The 22,579-nt window shown below is 42.9% G+C and overlaps 1 protein-coding gene across 1 annotated transcript in view; it reads right to left on the reverse strand.

The window, feature by feature from the left end:
• Window positions 1–22,579, reverse strand: part of TENM4 (teneurin transmembrane protein 4) — a 1,939,017-nt gene that overhangs the window by 1,027,498 nt on the left and 888,940 nt on the right. Inside the window, exon 7 of the mRNA XM_089331772.1 lies at window positions 7,598–7,638. The gene's annotated coding sequence lies outside the window, so the exon portion shown is untranslated. The remainder of the gene's footprint in view (window positions 1–7,597; window positions 7,639–22,579) is intronic.

Raw genomic sequence — 22,579 nt, forward strand, 5'->3', positions numbered from 1 at the left:
AGGCAGTCAAAGCCAAAATCAACTATTGGGATTGCATCAAATTGAGAAGTTTCTGTACTTCAAAAGAAACAGTCAGGAGAGTGAAGAGACAACTGACAGAATGGGAAAAATATTTGCAAACTATGCAACAGATAAAGGGTTAATAACCAGAATCTACAAACAGATCAAGAAACTCCACAAAAACAAAACCAACAACCCACTTAAGAGATGGGCCAAGGACCTCAATAGACATTTTTCAAAAGAGGAAATCCAAATGGCCAACAGGCACATGAAAAAATGTTCAAGGTCACTAGCAATCAGGGAAATGCAAATCAAAACCTCAATGAGGTTTCACCTCACCCCGGTTAGAATGGCTCACATACAGAAATCTACCAACAACAGATGCTGGCGAGGATGTGGGGAAAAAGGGACACTAACCCACTGTTGGTGGGAATGCAAACTGGTCAAGCCACTATGGAAGTCAGTCTGGAGGTTCCTCAGAAACCTGAATATAAGCCTACCGTTTGATCCAGCCATCCCACTCCTTGGAATTTACCCAAAGGAATTTAAATTGGCAAACAAAAAAGCGGTCTGCACCCTAATGTTTATTGCAGCTCAATTCACAATAGCTAAGACCTGGAACCAACCTAAATGCCCATCAACGGTAGACTGGATAAAGAAATTATGGGATATGTACTCTTTAGAATACTATACTGCAGTAAGAAACAATGAAATCCAGTCATTTGCAACAACATGGAGGAATCTGGAACACATCATGCTGAGTGAAATAAGCCAGTCCCAAAGGGACAAATACCATATGTTCTCCCTGATTGGTGACAACTGACTGAACACCAAAAAGGAAACCTGTTGAAGTGAAATGGACACTATGAGAAACGGTGACTTGATCAGCATAGCCCTGACTGTTAATGAACAACTTAATACATTATCCCTCTTAGTAGTTTTTTTTGTCTGCTCTACTTAATATGACTGGTTTAATTCTGTAATTAATACACAGTTATTCTTAAGTGTTGAAATTTAACTGAAATGTGATCCCTGTTAAACATAAGAGTGGGAATAAGAGAGGGAAGAGATGTACAATTTGGGACATGCTCAGGCTGACTTGCCCCAAATGGTAGAGTTAGAAACATACCAGGGGACTCCAATTCAATCCCATCAAGGTGGCATGTACCAATGCCATCTCACTAGTCCAAGTGATCAATTTCAGTTCACAATTGATCATAATGAAAGGACTAAGAGTCAAAGGGAGCACATAAACAAGTCTAGTACCTGCTAATACTAACCGATAGAATAAATAAAGGGGAGAGTGATCCAACATGGGAAGCGAGATACTCAGCAGACTCATAGAATGGCGGATGTCCTAAACAGCACTCTGGCCTCAGAATCAGCTCTTAAGGCATGAAAAGCCCATGAGAGTATTTCAGGCATGGAAAGCCAAGACACTCTGGAAAAAAAAAGGACCTAAATGAAAGATCTCTGTGAGTGAGATCCCAGTGGAAAGAATAGGTCTTCAAAGAAGGAGGTACCTTTCTCTGAAGGGAGGAGAGAACCTCCACTTTGACTATGACCTTGTCTAAACAGGAGAAGAGTTGGAGAACTCAAGGGGCTTCCATAGCCTTGGAAACTCATGACTGGAGCATGGGGAGATTACTGAGGCCATAAACAAGAGTGTCAATTTGTAAAGTCAACAACAGGAGTCACTGTGCACTTACTCCTCATGTAGGATCTCGGTCCTTAGCGTGCTGTACATTGAGACTTAATGCTATAACGAGTACTCAAACAGTATATTTCACTCTGTGTTTCTATGGGGGTGCAAACTGTTGAAAGCTTTACTTAATGTATACTAAACTGATCTTCTGTAAAAAAAAAAAAAAAAAAAAAAAAAAAAAAAAGAAGAAATTATCAATTCCCAACTTGACTCTCACTGGGATTAAACATGACAATAGGTCTGATCTGATTTCATCATCATTTAAAAAATCATCTATTATTTTTCACTTTATGTTTCTGTGTGGGAGCAAACTGTTGAAATCTTTACTTAATGTATGCTAAACTGATCTTCTGTATATTAAGATAATCGAAAATGAATCTTGATATGAATGGAAGGGGAGAGGGAGTGCGAGAGGGGAGGGTTGTGGGTGGGAGGGACGTTATCGGGGGGAAGCCATTGTAATCCATAAGCTGTACTTTGGAAATTTATATTCATTAAATAAAAGTTTAAAAAAAATAAAATAAAAAATAAATAAATAAATAAATGTGCTAGAATAAGTGACCATCTGCACCCAAAACAACACAAATTGATAATCCCCATCTCTCACAATATACAACATTCATCCAGATAAATCCTCTCTCTCTTTCTCTGAGTAGTCATTCACGCCCCAACTAGGGAAGCCGGGGGTTGGAGCAATTCCCCGGGGCCTACAACAGTGCACCGCTTAATGACAAGGTCAGACTTCATCCTCTCTGCCTGTGCGTTTCTGGGGCTTAGGGTTCTGTCTTGAATTTTAGCTCATTACCTTTTTCAGTCCTGAGCCACCAGAGCCCAGCAGCATCTCATGCCCAGGAGACCCTCTGTAAATACTTGCTGGAGAGATGACTGCGCAGGCTGTAGAACACAGGGCTCCCTGGCCAAGCACAGTTCTCCCTACAACCTGCAACCCACATCTGCCAATCACCACGCCTCCTTGTTTTCCTCCCCTGTGGGGAACCCAGTTTGCAAGCTTTGCACTTAGGGATCATCAGCAAATTATGACAGTGAGCAAGCAAGCAAAAGAAAGAGGGAGGGAGAAAGAGAGGGAGGGAGGGAGGGAGAAAGGGAGGGAAGGGAGGAAGGAGGGAGGAAGATGGAGAGGAAGAGAGAGGGGTGTCGTTTAAAGCTTATTTGCCAGAAAATATCTATGCTTACCTGAACAGCTGGTAGTGACAAATAAACTAAAAATGAATAAATAAAAATAATTCTGGTTCAAAACTCACTTAATGTTCCTCTGGTTCCACCTGTAGAGCACTTCAAATACTCACTGTGCTTAACTTTAAAATGAAGAGGCAAGAGGGGTGCCATCGCATGTTAAGCCGTGCTACACTTGGTGGTAAGCCTTAGCCTATAGGAGGCTGAGCACCACCGGAGGAAGAGAGAGAAAACCCGTGGAAGCATCGGCAGAGTCCTGAGAGAGGAAAGCAGAGAGGGACAGACAGCGAGGAACACTGTCCTTGTCACCCACGCACAGCACGCCACTTGCCGTGGTGTCTCCAGATTGCTGGGATCTGTCCTGTTCAACCTTGCCTTCCCCTGGGGCTGGGGTCCCCGATGCTTCCGGGTGAGCTTGTCTCCCAGGAATAGGATGTTCTGTGTTACAATCTAGCCTCAGGGTAGAGGGAAGCCTTCCTGTAGTCGCACAGTGGAGAGCACGACATCGCTCAGAATAACACTGTCAGGCACTGAGAAAATTCCCAATGGGAAAGACTCGGGAAAATACCACAGAGGCACTGCAGTCACGGTGGTGTTGATACAAAACAGATTTCTCACTTCCTAAGAGCCAAGTTGCAGCCCCTTAAGGCTGCTCACGCCCAGGGAATTCCTGCCTGGTTTCCTGCCTTCTCAATTTGAGGTCTGCCTCCTTCCTACCTCCCTGGCTTTTGTTCTTTACCATAGCAGATCTGTCTGCAGCTGCTTTTGCCATCTTCCAACTGAAGCCTGCCAACTCCCCCCTTCCCCGCCCCCACTTTGGTGTTCTTGGGTAACTGACATTCAGCTGTCCAGAAGGAAAAGGACACGCCCCCAGCCCTCTGACATCACAGTGATGGACTTAAGGACTTTGTAGGTACATGATCCACAAGGAAGAATTTTGATTTGGTTGGGACCTCTTATGCATTCATGGAACTGATCAATCACACTGGGACTCTTTGGGGGCTAGGCAGGGCCCTGTCAATAGTCACACAGGGGCCACAGGCAGACATACTCTCCTGGGCTGGACACAGAGTTCTTCTAGTTACAGATAGTCCCACCCCAAACAATCATATTGCAGGTTGTAATAAAAAGTGTTGTGCAAACACCACTGGCATGGTGTTTTCTCCCAGAGAGAAGGATAAAGAGAAATGGTGAGAGAGAGGCATACACACCCAACTGTCCAGGAGAGGGAAAAGAAGAAAGAAAATAGCTGAAGAGGATGAGAATACAAGCAAGGAAGACACCGCGGGTAGAATTCTCTGCAGGGACAGGAGCGGATGCGGAGCCTTGGGTCTTTTGCATGTGTGTGTGTTTATACAGGAGCTACTTGCTCTGTGAAATGTTAATTGCTCTGTTTCCTCAATTCTGAGAGGAACACTTTTTTCCCATTTTAATGATTCTGAAATCTAACTGTGTATTACAGGGATGTCAGAAAGGAGTCTCAGGCTCCGAGGAAGAGCAATAACTTGTGATAGAGGTATTGCGCGCACCTGTGTGAACCTGCCAATGTCCAGAAGGTAGATCTATTCCAACTGACAGCACCCTATGTGGTCAAAATTAATAATGGATTTAGATGAACAGCAATTGCTCAAATCATCCTCAGAAGGGTTGTGCTATGATGTCACACGACAGTAGAATGTTGTTAGTACCCAGAGAGAACTACCTGCATGTCCCAGTCACTGCAGTCAAAGGCATTGGAGATCATCAAATATCATCAAGTGGTCATGGAATGTTCAAATCTACTAGAGGTCAATGCCAACAGGCCGTGTTTCAAGAACTATAACCTAGATGTCTGTGGTCTAAGCCTCAGAAGCGAAGGCTGACTTTTAATGATGCTGTTTAACCTATAGAGACCATAGTTCCAGTAAGAAAGCAACAAAAAAGAACTATGAGTTTAACCGCGTAGCTAATGTTGCTCCAACTGTGGTCTCCTTTCCTTTGCTTTAAGGTCAAACTTTGAATCTCCTAAATCTATACCTGTGTGTTTATGGGGCGTAGGGCTCCATCTTGAGTTCTGCCTCAGCACCTCAGCACCTCAGCACATGGTCCATTGTAACGGTGCCAAGGAAGATAGGACAGGAAAATTAGGCTCTCCCAAAACTGCTGTGCATAACCGCTAAAGCCAGAAAGGATTGAGAAGAATCCTAAGTGTTCAGAGGACTGCAGTTGAATTTCCATGGTGACACTTGGAGTGGTGCACAGGTGGGTGGAGAAAGTATTGCTGCTGTGTAGGTTTTTATTCCCCCCTTGCCTCTGCAACAACTGCACCCCGATACCGTTACTGCATCAGCAGTGCACTTCATAATGGACTCTGCCTGATAATGAAGGAGATGTGATACTGGATTGCCCCACGACAGCTGAGATCCTGGTTGGGATACTGCGATCAAGTAGTTCGCTGCAGCTGTCTCCTCGGGCGGGCATGACTACTGGTGAGAATTCTACACTTTCCAAAACTGAATGAGGAAATCAGATTGCTGGTTCAGATTGGTTAAAGTGACCAAGAACCAGACTTAGCTTGGAGGAGAAATATTTGTATCCCTGATCTTGGTATACCTTTTAAGTTGATGCTAGTAGTTGAATCCCCCCACTTCGGAATAGTATGTGGTGATTTAATTTGACAGCACTCATGTGACATCAATATAGAAAACTTAACATTAACCGGATATGAACTACCAAGTGGCTGTTACAATACTTAACATTAAAGGCAGGTGTCAGATGAGAAAAGAAATTTTCCTTTCATTCCAAATTAGTGCGTTTCAGCCTCTCGGTGAAATGAAGCATTCATCGACTGTGCTTCTGAGAGTACATCTTTTAGATTTCAACAATCTCACATTGGACATACTACTCAAAACAAACAACGATGACAACGACACAGGAAAAAGAACAAAATTGGCCATTAAAGGTGGGGGTGGGGAGAGTATCACTATGTTCCTAAAGCCATATACGTGAAATACAGAAACTTGCCTAACTGAAATGAAAATTTTAAAAAGGGGTGAAAAATATGTGTGTTGTTAACACTATTAACTTTCTGCTGGTTTACAGAATATTTGAAGAATGGATTTTGCTGAAATGACACATGGCTCTGCCTCATAATATATATAATAATATATGATTTCAAATGAAGTTAATGCAGTATTTCCCTGCTACATGGACACTTGGACTGAAACATTGGATGCTCTGTTCTGTGTTGATGCTAGCAATTAAATCAGATTAAACAATAGGGTCCAATGTAAATAATTCCCCACAGGTATGCTGAGGAACACACAATGTGTTCCCTGCAACTGACTTCAGATGGCATTTCGGACTCTTAAGATGCTTGCAATATGTTTTTTAAATATAATTGAAATTCTGATTTTATTTTTTATGATGTTAAAACATAAAAAGTGTTTGCATATACCAAGGTTTTCAACAATGCACTGGCAATCCAAAAGTGATTATATTGTACTTGGATGGGAAAAATAGAAATAGAATTGGCTTAGAAGCAAAAGTAAAAATAGTAAGGCGTTCCTGATGTGTGCTGATGGAACTGTGGGAAGGGATGGAGGAATATGTGAAGAGGTTGGTAGAATGCATGTATTCCCTTTATTTTTTAACCCAAAAATGAGAATGCAAGGTTTGAGACGCCAAACACAACAATGGGAACAATGGGACAGAAAATCGCAGCTGCCCCAGAAAATCCAAAAATTATTTCTCCAGGAGCGCATAAAGAGGCAGTGAAACACTGACAAAGGTGTTAATATGGGGGAAAAAAAAACTACAAAAAGGAAACCAATTTCTGTAAAGTGAATTATATTTCTCAAGTATTTCTCTCTCTCCCCCCACCCAAATCATTGCTAGAAGTACAGGCAAAAATGTGTGGGTATGAAAAACGTGTTATGTTAACTGTGCCTTCTGAGTATGTTTATTATTTCCACTCTGTACTTATGCATCAAGAAATATTTTCTGCAAAGCAAGAAACAACTCAGTCTCCAGCATGAACTCTTTTCTTTGTAGAAACAAAAGACAAGCTTCTTATCACATCCCCTAGGACTGTGATTCCCATAAACAAAACTCCAAATCAACCTCCCTTTCAGAAAAAAACAGAAAATATCCCATTCAAAAACAACAAAACATGCTCAGAAGAAGAGACCAGAATATTTAACAAGTCTGTAAATATGTTCCATTTTGATTTTTTTTTCAATCTTGAGCAAACTCTGTACCTTGTACCCAACATTTCAACAATATCCCAAGCCAAAGGAGTTACAGTATTAACACTTTCATCATTGAACATATATTTTCAATGTCACTTTCTGAATATGGCAAAAAAGAAATGATTTTTTTTCAGATATATTTGTCTCTGTATAACAGGACGCCTTTGAACATAAAAACTGTGTAGGGAATTTAAACATTTATGCACGCTTCATAAACACTTGGTATGTACACAGCTCTTTTAGCAATGCAACTGTGTCTTGAGAAGAACTCGTCTCAAGGTGTGGAACATACAGAGATAAACCAGGTAGGAGATTAGACACAGGTTTGGCCAGGATTCTGAAGATTTGGGGGCTAGGGTTGAGAGTCAGGCAAACAGTGACCCAAGGACAAAGAAAAGTCAAGCTCTCACCATAGCTTGGCTCACCATCACAGGTGACAAATGGGCACAAGTAAAACCATTTGACTCACCAGTAGAGGGATCCGTGACAAATCCAAGTTTGAAGACTGATCTGCAAAGATAAAGAAGAAATGAACATTACCACTTTGGTAGAAACGGAAACACCGGTTTGTAAGGAATATTGTTTGCCCAGCTTTTGATAGAAGCTTATTGCAAGGCCAGATTGGGCACAGCACGGGAAGGAAAGCAGAACATTACCAGAACTGCCTTGCTACTATTTGTTTGGCTACAACTCTATACGTCTGCTTCACACATGTCTGTTCTAGTGGGTTGAGGCCTGCCCTCTAACGGAACCCCATACTAGCTCTCAACAAGAAGTAACTAACAAGGTTTTGGTGCAAATCCTCCAACAACAATGACATTTGGCTGGTCTTTCCAAAATGCAGATCTTGCCAAGTTATTTCTCTGCTTACAAGAGCTCGCTGCCTCCTTTTCAGACTAATTCATTTGCATCTCTAGAAAGTCCCACAACTGCCCTCACCCACAAGGCTTTTCTGCTTAGAAAAACCTAGAAATCTCCCCTGTTCCCAGAAACACCTCTTGCCAAGCTGACCCCACTGATGCTCAGGACTGCTTCAGCTCTCACCTGCTCTGGGCATGCTCCCCTGAGTACTCAGAACGACTCGGGCCCATGCCCATGATGTTCCTGCAGCACCTAATTTCTCACTTCACCATCCCATTTAGCCATGGAGGTCATAACCATCTCCTACATGATCTCGTCCTCATGTGGATTGCTTGTTATTGTTCTAGATCTTATTTCCTGTCATGTTATCGGCACCTAGCAGAGTCCCTGGCAGTGAAGGACTCAAAAAGTGTCTTCAGATGTATAACTGTATGGACGGAGTGATTTAAGCATGATGGAACAAGTGAGTCATTTAGCCGCTACTTATCAGGCACTTAGATGCCAGACACCGAGCTAAATTCATCATAAATGTTTGTTCTTTATTCTTCTTGCCCAGATTCTGTCTTGCCATGCTACAAATGACTTCACTCTTTAATCACATTCCGTTCTCAACACCATTTGTTCTTCAGCCGTCTACCTTGGGTTCCTGGTGACTAATTACCAAGAGGTTGAGTCTGCCTGACAAGACCTGTCTCAGCTGACATGCTGAAGCTTTCCCTCAATTCACGTGTCCACAGGAGACTGTCAGAACCCTCCCTTGCTAGTTTTGAGTGGAGTTTGAAGCTTTGTTATACCAAGGCTTATGAGCTATAAGAGTCCAGTAGGCTCTCTGGTCTAGCTAAGTCATTTGGCTCATTCAGGGTGTTGGCAGATCAGAGCTTGTGAGTTCAATGTGCCCCACCACCTGTTTTTGTAACCCAAGTTTGATTGGAACACAGCTGTACTCATCTGTGTGTCCATCATCTCTGATGGCTTTTGTGCCACAACAGCAAAGATGAGGAGCTGGAATACAGGCTGTATGACCCACAGAGCCTAAAATATTTACTGTCTGGTCCTTTATGGAAAAATGCTTCTCAACCACCGGTCTAGATCATCTTCTTACCTAAAGAAGGCAGCCCCGTGCAGCATTTCTTACAGATGGTTCCCAGTCTGTGTGGAAGTATTTAACTCTTTAATAAACTCAGTTAATTACTAGAAGACAGAACACAGAAAGATCTCTCTTAAGTTAAAATTTTAATCTGTGTGCTACAAGGGCATAGGATAAGGTAAGAAAGTAATTTCTGGAATGTTAATTTTAATTGGTTACTGTTCTATTTAAGTAGCATTTTTTCTATCCTTCACTTTGCTACATTTTTTCTGTTTGTCTTTAGTGAGTGAAGATTGCTTCCATGACTGGAAAAATGCAGAAATAAACATGGCTGTCCATTGGTCCTAGCTCTGCCTACTCACTTGAGTTAATTATGGAGGCTATAAAGCCTTGTCCGTGAGTTTCTCTGTAAAGGGAAGGTGTCAGCTCAGAACACCAGGGAACAGAAACTGTGGTGGCCAAACAGGAATATCAAGGGAAGCAGACGGTGTCTAAATGATACTGGTAGCTCTAGTGGGACTACATTAAGAACGTAATGGGGTTAAACGGCCCCCTAAAAATTACCCTGTAAAAAGGTCCCGTGGTACAGTTTTCTTGCTGGACACCCCCGCTGTGGCCTTCTTCCCCCAGAATCCGTGAGGCACTCAATGCTCAGGTGCATTCCTTCCGATCCCTGCCCAGTATCCCCAGCCCTGATGATGCACACTGCGAGTCCCCAGTGGTGGGCATTTGCCTGCTCCAGAGGCAGCTCTGCTGTTACCCGAGACTGATCTCAGGGCCTCCATTCACGGGTCGTAACTCTCCCCATGGAACCCTACAAACCACCTGCTCCCTTTAACCACAGCAACTTAGAGCTTCACCTTTTCCAAATGACTGTCCTCAGGTCCCCAAGCAACTTTCCCCCTTGTCCTTTGTGACTCCTTCACATAACCCACCTGATTTGGGTTTTACGTGTTGTCTGTCCCAGGCAGACTGGCACTACCATTTTCCTTCTGTGCATACTACTGTCTTTCCTCATTTTGCTGAGTGGGCTGGGTACAAGACCCTTGTGGATAACAAAATCTGTGGGTACCTCAGTCCTTTATGTACAATGGTATAGTGCTTGCATATAACCTGCAATACCCTCGCATGTATTTTAAATCATCTCAGGCTACTTATACCTAAAACAATGTAAATAGTTGTTATACTGTATCATTTAGGACACAATGACCAGAAGTTCTGTGAATGATCAGTACACAGATGCACAGTGTGGGCCTAACGCAGGTCAACCACAATGTATTATTTTGTTTCTAAATCTTTTCTATCTGCAGTTGGCTCAATGTAGCCATGCAAATCCCGCAGACATGAAGCCTGGGCTGTAGGCTTCTACTGTAGCTCATGAGCTCAATATTACATGAGACTTGATTGCCAGAAACTTGCTTGTGGTTCCCCAGTGCCACCTCCTCAGTGTAACCTGTGATTACGTGTTGTAGCTCTAACCTGTGATGACATGTTATCATATTTTCTTTGCCACATGTGCTTAAATCTCTATCTTTAATATCAAGGGACGTGCTTGACATTGGGCACATTTGGGCATGTCTAGTGCATTGGCCCTAATGCAATGAATGTTAACATTTTGATGTATTTCTGACAGCCTTTTTTTCATACATAAATGTACAGCAGTGTGCAGTGAGTACCGTATTGTATACATTTTGGATTTTTATGCAATTTTCAAAAATCTTAATAATCTTACCATATCCTTGCTGGGAAAGGCCATGACTTCATGGGAGTGTTTTTGTGATGTTGGGTATTTAGGCTGTTCCTCTAATTCTCCTATTATAAACAATGCCGCAGCAACATTGTGGAGTGTTTTTCCAAGAAGTTTTCCTCATATTTTGATCTATGTCTTAAATTTGTGTCCCAGAAAACTATCTAATTTCAGGGATCACTTAATCTAATCTTCCACTTTAAGTAAAGTCACTTGAATGAGAACGAATAACACCTTAACAGGAAGCTCACCCATCAGATCCCAAATTGAAAGAAGCCTTTGTTACTGCCTTACTATCCATCTGTGACAAAAATTGCTTACTTATGTCTATTTAATAAGGTATACAAAGTCCAGGTGAATGAATCATATGTCTTACAAAGAGACACAATGAACAAAAAATGACAAACATGAAGCTCTAAAAAACAAAATATCTAAACAAGTACATATATTTTAAAATATCTCCATTTCAATGATCCCCAAAGGAAATGCAGTTTTAGAATAGGAAGACATCTATATAGAGAATAATCTATTTATTGACAGCTCATGGAATTGCCTACTCTTTCTCAGCTTGCCTATAGGAGACAGGCTCTTCCATTGCAAACAGATATTGTTTAATATGCAGAGCTTCTTGGATTCTACCCAGGATTCGCCTGAACAACCTTAAAAAAGACTTCTCTAGGAACTAGTGCCACTTTCCAAATCCTAGACACAAGAAATGTTTATCCAGCATATCATTTAGCTCCATTTCTGATATGTTCATCTGGAGACTATTTCCTTCTCAGCTCTTTCTTTTCATTCTCTTCTTTCCCCCACCAGACAGGGGACGTGATGGACAGTGCTTTCCCCCTGAGGTTAGGCACAGTTTAGCAAGCAGTTTCCCCACTCCCACTGAGTGCCAGGCACCATGGTGGCACTAAAAACACAGCTATGGCTCTCACTCGGCCAACCCCAGTGACAGCAGTTGCAAGCCATCACCATGGCCTTTATTTCTCTGATTCCAGCGTTACCTTTCTCATTGTGAGCACAGTTCTCAGAAAACGGTTAATTAACAAGGAGGAAAAAGCTGATTGTGTGCAGGGATCTCTCTGAAAGGCACCCAGGCCCTTCCCTAGCACAGACCCTAGCAGCCACTGTGAACAGGAGACCACCTTCTTGGCTGCAGGTGCTGGAGGAGCTCGAAGAGATCAGCCACATGCTGCCATCATGGCCTCTTCGAGTTCTTTCTCCTGACATCTGGAAGTTGCATCAAGGCAATTGGCATTTTAGTAGCTGGATTGTAATTTGGGAGCTGAAAATGACGGTGTCTTGTACCATGTGGACCAGAGATCAAAGGAAAAGAATCCTTAAGGGGAGAAGAATAAAGAGGCAATGCAGAGAGGCAGAGAGGAGAGACAGACCAGATGGCTGTCTCAGCCACACCTGCATTCCTGACCTTGTTTATCCCCAGACAATTTTTTTCTCTTATAACAAATCCCACATTTTTTTTTTTTTTGCTTAAGCTATCTTGGGCTAATTCCTATAATTAAGGTCAAGAGGCCTAACTCCATGTGCTGGGTGGGAAGGTGGGTAAGGAGGGAAGGCTGTCACCTGAACAAACCCAGGCACAGTGGCCTTGCAGTGAGGGTGACTGGGGTTCCTGTGGGAAATGCAAGGGTCTTCAAAAATTCATGGAGAATGTATCATTAAAATCATGCATGGATTTCAAACTTTTTTTGTAACAAGATAAGTTTGTCTGTTAGTTCTGTTTTCCAGGAAACTTTTGAAGTCCCCTTGTACTGTTGGGCCAAGTTCTATGATGAAGGGAGAGTTTGGTGCCCAGACTTGATGTGTGGTAAAAGGAGACAGGAAAATAAAAGACAAAACCCAGGGCAGGCAGAACTTGAGCTTGACACAAATAGCCTTCCTATTAGGAGAGAAAGAATCTTAGAAAGAAAATTACAGAAAAATAATATAGGTGAATTCTGGGTGTGCAATAGAAGACTGAAAGCTGGTTTTGCATTTGGGGTAATGAGACTGTCTGTTTTAAAAGGAAGAACAGAATGTGAACATAAAAAAATCATCAAATCACTGTGTTTCATTAATGTGGTCACTGGAAAACATATGATTCTTATCCCTGCAAAGCTGTATAAAGCAATTCCAGGGTGCCAATTGTCCAGATCACATGCTGTCCAGGTAAAGCATACATCAGACTGTCCCCAAAATCCCCACACATCCATAGTCTAAAGCCCTTTAATCCGAAACATGGGGCAGTGCATATGTGATGAGATAGTTCTTGTGAGAACAAAGGAGATACTGCAAGCAACATAAGCCCCAGCACAAAAATGTGACAATACACACCGGTTCTCTTTCTTTCGGGCATTTGATGCTACACTTATGTCTTTGGTCAAGCCAAAAGTCATTTGGAGGATAGACTAATTGTCATAGTCAAGATGAGAAATAGTGTCTAAAACACAGTGAGATTCCCTAACAAATATTTACTGAGCATGGATTTGCTTGTTGGGTCCCGTGCCAAACCACTAGGTTATGAGGCAGATCCTCAAGCATGACCCAGGTCTTGATTCTAGAGTGGTGCACAAGCCCTAAACCACAAGACTCTTGGACTGTGGCACATTGAGCATGATAAAAATGAAGCCCTTTAGGGGATATAGACCCAAATTCAATGATACTAACTTCCCACTGCTACTCAGTCTTAATGAATTTTCCCTCCATAATCTTTGTTGATACTCCAAAGGAAAATAGGATATTCCACAAATATTCCTCACAAACCAGGGCAAATGAATTCTTATTCATAGGCCACATGACTGGAAGTGGTTACATGAATGAATGAACACAGTGTGTGATTGGCTGCTTGTCTGAAGGCCCCCATGATCTACAATACGCTCTGGGAGATAAAGTCGTTGCTATGTCATCTGGTCCTGCCTGACTCAACAGCCAGTTGTGAATATGGTGTCTGATAAATAGGCACAACAGAAAAGAAGGGAAAATGCAATAAAGAAGGAAAAAAATCTGCCAAAGAGAGCTCTGAGTTGAATAATGTTGAAAATCTTCCTAGTGTGAACACTCTGAGATTTTGAACTCTGTTTTAGGAAGATGTGTAAGGGTCAGTCTTTTATACTGACGTGCTGATTGGGACACAGAGGAGCAGTGTTCTTTCTAACCCACTGGCTAAGAGACAAACATTTTCCCCAGGGAGCTAAGTTCACACAGAAGCTGTGACTGCAGGTGGAAAATACAAGGAACCAACTGATGAGGTCCAGCCCTACTGACTTCAGCATATAGAAACAACCTCTGAGATCTGTACACAGGGCAGGAATAAAGTCTTAGGATGGAGATGCACATGGGCAGCAAACTTCTCAGGGAAAGGCCCCATCTTTCTACCTTTTACCCGCATGACCAACACAAACAGGGGTGGACACCACTGTCCAGATTGGGCTGCTCATGGGTAGGAAAGAGAAAGCAGTGATCTAGGCTCTAGGCTACAACTCTGCTATTGATTTTTTGGGAAAAAGAGTCTGATGGTTGATTTATTGACCTACATTCACCTCCTTATTCAACCAATGTTTATGGATTGGGAAGGTCAAGTTATATAAGATTACATGGAAGGAGCTATCAGCTTGGCTTTAGAGAATTTAGGGAGGTTAAATGTGAAGATGTGATTTTCAAGATGACAGGATGGAGGTGTATGAACTGACAGCTTCAGAGTAGGGGGAGAGGACATTCCAAAGAGAAGGAAATTCCAAAGAGAAGCACCTGGAAATTGGACAGAACATGGTATATTTGGGGGAGCTGCAAGGAAGTTGGCATGGCTAATATGTTTGCAAACCATGCTAATCAGCATATACTGGCTCTCAAGAGTGGTAAAAACCCCAGAAGGCAGCTGGAAGGCATGCACAGGGCAGATGCAGGGTTCCAGAGGATGGCGATCTTCCCTGCAGTGATGGATGTGGGAACAGAGAGAAGTGCACCACGTAGGAGATGATTAGAAGTAGGAATTTCAAGTCTACCTTTGTCTTACAGAGGCAGAACATAAGGGTCTGGCCATATTTTCTCTGTGGTTTGGACCTCTCCTGATAGGAGTGGATTTAGGTGAAGGGCTTTACAGGTGAGTTAGCTGTGACAGTAGTGCTAACATATTACCATTACTGTGAATGCTGCTCAGAACCTGGTCTTTAGCTATGGTGTGATATTAGCCACATATTACATCTAGCCTAGAGGATATTTTTTATTCTTTAGCTTGTCAGCACTCAAGGTCAGGGACTCCATCTGCTTCACTTCCATGAAGCTATAAAACCACAGCACAGCTAATGTAACACAATAGAGCAAAGAGTGACCCCAATTTTCCCATTGGTCCGAAGGCTCTGAGGTCAGCTCTTCTCAAGGATCGAGCTATCACAGAGGGAAGGACCTCTGCACTCTGGCACCACCCCTGCCACATGCATGCCACAGTTAAATGTGCAATTTAAGAGAAACAAAATTGAGTTCAGAAAGTGAGTGCTGAGGCTGCAGGTATCTGATCAGGCTACTTAGGAATAATCTGAGGGTGGGCTAAGGGTCACGGTGGATACACAAGTGTTAGTTTCTAGCCCTATCTATGTAATCTTGCAGCCCCAGGCATTTGGACTGCTCCTCTTGCCTCTGCTTCCCTATGTCTGAGAATATGCATTAATCATTGGCTTTGTTCATTGCCTCTTCTCCCCAACTCCCAATAGAATGGAAGCTCCATGTGGGTGGGGTTTTTGGCTATTGTTTTGCTGTATACTCAACACTGGAATAGAGTAAGCATTCAGTTAATTAACATCAAATTATCTGAATGAAGTTGGGGGAAATCATTTGAGGTCCCACTTTGGGTTTGTTCATATTTCAAACACGACCAGTGTATATGTCTTGCACTATGCTCAAGGTTCTTTTGAAGCCATAATGAAGCAAATGAAAAGCTTCTAATTGGATGGTGAGCTGCCCTTGTTTATATTTTAGCTAATTTACTGTGCTTTCTAACTAGTTGACGGGTCATCCATCCATCCATCCACCCATTCACATACTTGGCATCTCCTCAGTTTAGTGTCTGTTATGCACCTTTGTGGGGTATCTGCCACCATTCCACACCAAGGATTATGCTAGACACTACATACATCTCAATCAGCATTTTTATCAGTACTGCAATATGATTATCTTCATCTTCTTTTTAATGGTAAGGAACTTGAGATTCAGCAAGTTCACACCCATGGAAAAGTGACAGGTGAGGGATTCACATCCCAGGTTGGTATAAAATTGGCTTTTGATTCCTGGCTCTTCCAATGCCAGTTCCATCATTTGTATGCACCTGGCTCATTTACAGCCCACTCTGCAAAGCCCTCAGGTAACTCCTTGCCATTGCTGCTCTTGCAGCTGTTCCTATAGTCCCCCTGTTGACAATCTTCATAGCAAGCCACACTCAATGCCCTCGTCTGATTATCTTCACTGAATTCATTACTTGTGGCCATTTCAGCAGGAAAGCTACAGGTGACTTCATCCACTCCTGCCAACTGCTGAAGTACAGGCCATGGAGATGCCCTGCTTCTGAGCCGCAGATGGCCTTACCTGCCCCATTCCATCTCCTCTCACGGATGAACTCTCCTCCTGAATCCATGTCCTTTCCGGGGAAGCACCAGATGTTTCTTCACGGCCTCTCCCAAGTCCCTTCCTACCAACCCCCTGAAAAAGCCATCTCCTAAGCAGTCGTTTCAGTAAACAAAATTTGATTGTAGTCATGAAACTATTTCCCTGTGCATTATTTTATATGCACTTCAGAAAATAATATTAAGTGCAAATATTACACAAGTATTTCATCTCCCCCTATTAAGTATGGACCTTTAGGCTAGTTCCTTATAGTAGTGGGAATCAGGACCTTGCTTGATTATGGAGAGAGGATTTTTGATATAGTAGAAAGACAAGTACACACCCAAACCATCCTCTATTTATCTTGTTGTGTCCTATGCCTTGGCTACATAGTAATGCAACCTTGCCAACTTTCTCTTGTTCTGCTTCTGTTTCATCACTGCAAGGAGAGTGATATTTGAGCACTACAGTGTCTAGTTCCATACTCATATCACAGGGCAGAATAGACTGAGAAATAGGAGTCACTAAATACCTGCAGTGAGCCAGGCAGTGGCCTGGGTGCTGTCTATATTTATTGCATATTATTAGCAGGTTCCCTTTTTGTCTCTGAAGCTGAGACAGAATATAATCTGTCTGGATCACACAGGTTTGGAACTAAAAATTGGATTCAGGTCTGTATGACTCCAAAGTCACCTGTCTTTCCACCTTGCCCCTGTGCTCATCTTTGGCCCTGGCCAGCATTATTGCTCTACGTTGTATGGCTTGTGCACACAACTTTTACCCTTCTTTAAAAATGAGAATGAGGCAAGCATATGGGGCAGTGGTGAGGATGTTGGTACTCCATAATGGAAGGCCTGCGTCCGAGTTCCGGCTTGGTTTCCAATTCCAGCTCCCTACTAATGTACTCCCTGGAAGGTAGCAAAGGATGGCTCAAGTGCTTGGGCCAGCGCTCCCTACATGGGAGAATTGGACTGAGTTCCAGGCTCCTGGCTTCAGCCTTGCCCAGCCTCGGTTGTTGTAGGCATTTTGGGGGGGGAGGGTGAACCAGTGTCTCTGTCACTGCATTTCAAATAAAAGAAGGAAACTAAATTTAACAAAGTAAAAAAGTGGAAATACAATTTTCCCCCTTTTTTCATTTTATCTTTGTGCCCAATGCAACATGAATGCTTAATAGGTACTTCTTTAAAAATATACAAGGATAAGTTTTCTTAAAATTATTGACTATGCACTCTGTGCATAAGACATGGGACTCAGATTTATATCTTTCCTTGTTGATTTTCTTATGGTCATTCATGCTCTGAAGTATCTTGCAGGTTTTGCCCTTGAATAAGGAAATTTTTGTTCTCTTAGTTGAGAGAGTACAATAAAAATCTCCAAACTAATAAAGCTTTGATTTTTTTATAACTTTCTTTTTAAAAAGTTCTATTTCTTATATAAAAATGGCAAGGTATCTTTTTATTGCTTCAAATTACTTTTGTTAAAATACTTCTATGCTGTCAAGTTTTAACCTGAAGCCAGTGTCCATACCGAAGTCTCAAATGGGGAGGAAGAATATGCTTGAACACTTTCTCCCAGTTTTCTTTCAAGTACTTCGATCCAAACATCCCTCTATGTTAAAACTATCCTTCCATTAACAGTGAAGACCTTGAGATAAAATGTATTATTTTCCATTATTGCATTGTAAAGAGTTGATTCTGCTTCTACTTATATGGATTCTATGGAAGCCAAAGAACTAAAAATAAAGACAGGAAAACTGGATTTACTCATACAGAGCAAGAAGTCTGTGTGCCACAGAAAGGTTAATGACCTTGGCCACAATGCCCAGGTCATGCCAAGCTGCCATCTCAAGACAGAAATTCTCAAGAAACAGGAAGACAGAGGAGAGACAAAATGGCAACCTCAAGGAGCAGGTCAGCCTATTAAATATTTGAGAGCAGAAACAAACAAACAAAAAACCCCACACCTTACTTTGTTTCATTCTTTTCATTCTACGCTGGGAGACAGCATGTGTACCTCCTCCATCTTTGGAAGACACTGGGATCACCACAGTGGGACTTAAAGAAGGACAATGGAGAACTCAACACTTGGCACTTGACTGCTCTAGGTAGCATCATGGCCAGAAACTCTTCCTGCCTCCAAAGGCATTCCTGATATTGTATTGTATCTCTTGACATCATGCTGTTCCTCCCCAGTGCTCTCAATTAACATCCAGAGTCCTTAGGTATCAAAGTCCTTGCCACTACATTAAATAGACCTCCATCTCTTCCTTTCTGTGAGACTCCAAGGCCTTCAAGGGCTCTCAATGTTTAACATCTAACACGGCACTGGTAACACAGTTGTATTTAGTCCGTGTTTGTGTAAAGAATATGTCAGGGTCAGGTGAATCTAGTGCACAAAGGTATTGTTTTGTGTATTTAAAATCTATGGACTTAAAATCTACCTAGCAGGGTGTTTAGTTTTAAGGGACACATCTCAATGAGGAACCAGTTGAGAGCAGCACAGCTGATTGCTTAATAATGCCTTCCAAGGACATAAATGAAATTAACTTCTCTTGTCACATTCACTAACAGGGCTTGCAAGAGGATGCTCAGGGACTTTGTCTTCCATGGCTGCAGAGAACATGCCCACAGTGGTCCTGGGAGCCACTGATGCTACATCCAGGCTGGCTGATGGGCTGAAGTTCATTCCTTGCAGGCCATCTGGGGTTCTGGGGGGAGGGAGAGCATAACTTTTCTTTGCTCTGTTCCCTTTCCCTACACTTACAACCTAACCTCTCAATTCTGTTATAGAAGACTTGTGATCTTGGAAAGTGATTTAAATTTCTTGAAAATCAGATTCTTCCTCTGACAATTATCACCTTCCTCAGATTCTTGTGAAGTATAACAGTGCCATCATTGTTATTAATAGTTGTGACGATATGAACATCTCACATTTGTCTATTGTGTAGTATCTCTCAGCTACTGTGCTGAGTACTTCTGCTGAATCTATTTTTTAAGAATTATTATTTATAAGGCAATGCAGAGGGGGTAGATATCACCCATCTGTTGTCTCACTTGCTAAGTGTCCACAATAGCTAGGGCTGGGCAGACTGAAGCCAGGACCCTGGACCACAATCCCATGTTGGTAGCAGGGACTCAAGTACCTGAGCCATCACTGCTACCTCTCAGGGTCTGCATTAGGAAGAAGTTGGAGCCAGGAGCTGGAACCCATGATACGGGATGTGGGTGTCCCAAGTGGCATCTTAACTACTCTGCCAAATGCTCACCCCTGCTGTATCTTTGCTGTAGATTATCTCAGTTAGTTTTTAGAGATAACTCCACATTCCTAAATTCTCAGTACAGTGCTTAGCATAGAAGAAATTCTCATTTATTAACCAATATTATAGTTTTCTCATTTACCTTAGTTTCTAAGGTATTATTATTAGATTGCTTTCTCTGTTTTAACAGATGAGAAGTCAAAGCTTTCAAAGGGTAATCATGCTTACTGGTAGAGCAAGGATCCAAACTGAGATGTCAGTTGGCCAAGGTCATGTAACACAACAGATATAGAACTTTTCTGTGAGACTCTGGGCTCCACACATGTGTCAGTCGGCATCATTACTTCAGAAGAAGTGAGGTTGGTAAGAGAACAGAGCCTGTAAGCAGGTGGATGAAGCACTTTCATCAAATGGGGACAAAAGCATCATCAATGAGAAGTTTTGTCTTAGGACAAAAGGACGTGTGTGTGTGTGTGTGTGTGTGTCCACAAGCATCTTCTCAGGAAGATATTTTTTAAGGACCTGTAAGGCTCATATCACTAGGGTAGGGGAAGGTGGCCAGCAGGATTTCTGAAATGATTGGCATCACGTTTCCAGGGTGGCCTTTGGGCATGTGAGGCCCGCTCCAGAGAGAAGGCATGTGAGGATTCCAGGGCTTCCCCCGGATCCTTGCAGCATGCTGTGGGCCACATAAAGCATGGATTCTCTCCCTTTCACAAACTCACAAATCGATGAGCAGGAAGTCTGTCTATAATGGTCACAGTTGGGCTGGGCTGAAGTCAGAAGCTGGGCATTCAATCCAGGTCTTCCAAGTGGGTCATAGGAAGCCAGTTACTTGAGCCATCACCACTGCCTCACATAAGCAGGAAGCTGGAGCCAGGACTTGAAGCCAGGGACTCTCACATGGGGCCCAGGCATCTCAATCAATGTCTCAGCCACGAGGCCAAACATTCTCCCCTCCTGACTTTCTTAAGTACTTAAAACTTCCAACTCTCAACAAACCTAAGGTCAATTCATTTGCATCTGGCTCCTCCCCTAATATTTGTCCGTCCAGGACACAGGAGCACTGAATGTGTACCCAGAAAGCCCAGATCCGAGTGTTGGCCCTGCCATAACTTTCTCTATGACCTCAGCCAACCCCTCTCTGGCTCTTAGGTTCCTAATCTCTGGATGGACCATCTGAGCCGCATGACTGTGATTTCGGGCTGCTGAGTTCAGAACATGCCTCTAAACTTGCTGGACACCAATACATTATAACATATAAAGAATAAAGGAGAAAGGTTTCCTTTGGCTCATTACTGCTGCTCTCTGCCTTATAGTTTCTCTCTCTTTTTAAATAGCCACATTCTGCAGTAACCATTTCTTTCCCCAAAGGTGTTACAATGTGGACCTATCAGTCAGTTGGCCTTTGGAGGGCTCCTCTCGGCTTCCCCCTGGTTAACTGCTGGCCCCCTTTAGTAAGCAGCAGGTGACAGCTCCGTGTTGTGTCCTAGAGCTGCCTGGGACCAAGCTGTGGGGCTAGGAGCAGAGTAACAGCACTGTGATGGCCGGCTGCTGCGTTGTCCCCTCCCCGACCCCACAAGCCTGGAAACAAACAGGTACAGAATGCACTCACGACTATCTGTCTTACTTCATTTATTCAACCTCATAATCACTCCCCAAGAGCCCAGTGCATGCTTTCCCTATCAGACTGAAAAGACACAAATAGATTGGGCAATGGTCCAAAGCTCTGTTTATAACTTACTGCCTCCTCTCTCCTGGAGTCCCTGTGCCCCCTGCAAAGCCAAGGCTGTGTTTTCCACACACTCCTCTACCCAGGGTCCAGCACTACCTGAAGTTGCTTCTGTGCAGGGATAAAAAGGTTCCTTCACTTTCATTTTGCAAACTATAGAGTCTTTCATAGAGTGATATTTTTGCAAATATGCAATGGTTTTATTACTATTTTAAATGACTAATAAATATTTCTAAAGTTCCTGAGTTTTAATTTCTCATATAAAAATAGCTCTGGATATAACCTACATAAATAATTCATGATAATTTTGAAGAGGGCAAAGGGTCCTGACACTAAAACTTTGGGGACTTGTATTCTGATCCAACTGAATTATTTACATCCAGGAGTCAAATCAGATTCTCCCTCCTACCTGCCAGGCCCTCCCATGCAGGCCCTAGAATGCTTTTCCCAGTAAGTAAAGTGTATTGGGTGTCTCATGTGCTTGCAGCACAGTCATCTTGGGAAATGACTATCACTTATCTCATTTTCTAGGAGGAAATCAAAGCTCAGAAGGTGCAGGGACACGGCATCCAGGCTCAGTCCAAAGCCAAGCCCAGGGCTCTGCTTCCTACAGCTGACTTCCTCCCACTCAGGCCTCTCCTTGTGATCCTTGAGCCATGATTTACTTTTCTTCTTGCTCATACACTTCGGGATATTCACAGCAACTCCTAAGGAAGTTGCATCAGAATCCCCTTACTAATTCTGATAGAAAAGGCCTGTTTTGGGGCTCCCTTGGATGATAGTCCTGAGATCCTAGTGAAAAGCAGAAGAAGTCTTCTATCTTTTCAGAATAGCAGCTGGGGCTGGTCACCAGAAACACCAAGACATGACTGCAGGTTTGCGATTCTTAAAGTTCACCCTCAACTTCTTGGGAGGAAAGAGGAGCTGAAGGTTGGACTGATCACCAAAGGCCAATGATTCAACCAATCATGCTGACATAATGAACCTTCTATTAAAATCCAAAAGGACTGAGTTTAGGGGCCGGTGTTGTGGCACAGCCAGTTAAGCCACTACCTGTGACACTGGCATCCCATATGAGCACTTCCCAGCTGCCCTACTTCTGGTCCAACTCCCTACTAGTGTGGCTGAGAAGGCAGCAGAAGATGGCCCCAGTGCGTGAGCCCTTGCGACCCA

Source organism: Oryctolagus cuniculus, chromosome 1 (assembly GCF_051225735.1).
Source record: "Oryctolagus cuniculus isolate XC-2025 breed Fujian yellow rabbit chromosome 1, ASM5122573v1, whole genome shotgun sequence".
Classification (NCBI taxonomy): Eukaryota; Metazoa; Chordata; class Mammalia; order Lagomorpha; family Leporidae; genus Oryctolagus; species Oryctolagus cuniculus.